We start from the raw sequence: 606 nt of genomic DNA on the forward strand, positions 1-606 counted from the left end.
CCTAATGCTAAATGACGAGTTAATGGGTGCAGGAAATCAACATGGCACATGGATACATATGTAACAAACCTGCACATTGTGCACATGTACCCTAAAACCTAAAGTATAATTAAAAAAATAAATAAATAAATAAATAAATAAATAAAAGAAGAAAAAAAAGAGATAGGGTGAAAAAAAAAAACATATGAAAAGAAACTCAACATTGTTGATCACTAGAGAAATGCAAATCAAAACCATAATGAGATACCATCTTATGCCAGTCAGAAGGGCTATTATCTAAAAGTCAAAAAGAACAGATGCTGGCGAGGTTGCAGAGAAAAACGAATGTTTTTACACTGTTGGTGGGAATGTAAATTAGTTCAACCATTGTGGAAGACAGTGTGGCAATTCCTCAGAGGCAGAAATACCATTTGACCCAGCAATTCCATTACTGTGTATATACCCAAAGGAATAGAAATCATTCTATTGTAAAGACACATGCACACATGTATGTTCACTGCAGTACTATTCACAATACCAAAGACATGGAATCAACCTAAATGCCCACCAATGATAGACTGGATAAAGAAAACGTGGTATATACACACCATGGAATACTATGCAGCC

The sequence above is a fragment of the Hylobates moloch genome, unplaced genomic scaffold (genome assembly GCF_009828535.3).
Source record: "Hylobates moloch isolate HMO894 unplaced genomic scaffold, HMol_V3 SCAFFOLD_8, whole genome shotgun sequence".
NCBI lineage: Eukaryota > Metazoa > Chordata > Mammalia > Primates > Hylobatidae > Hylobates > Hylobates moloch.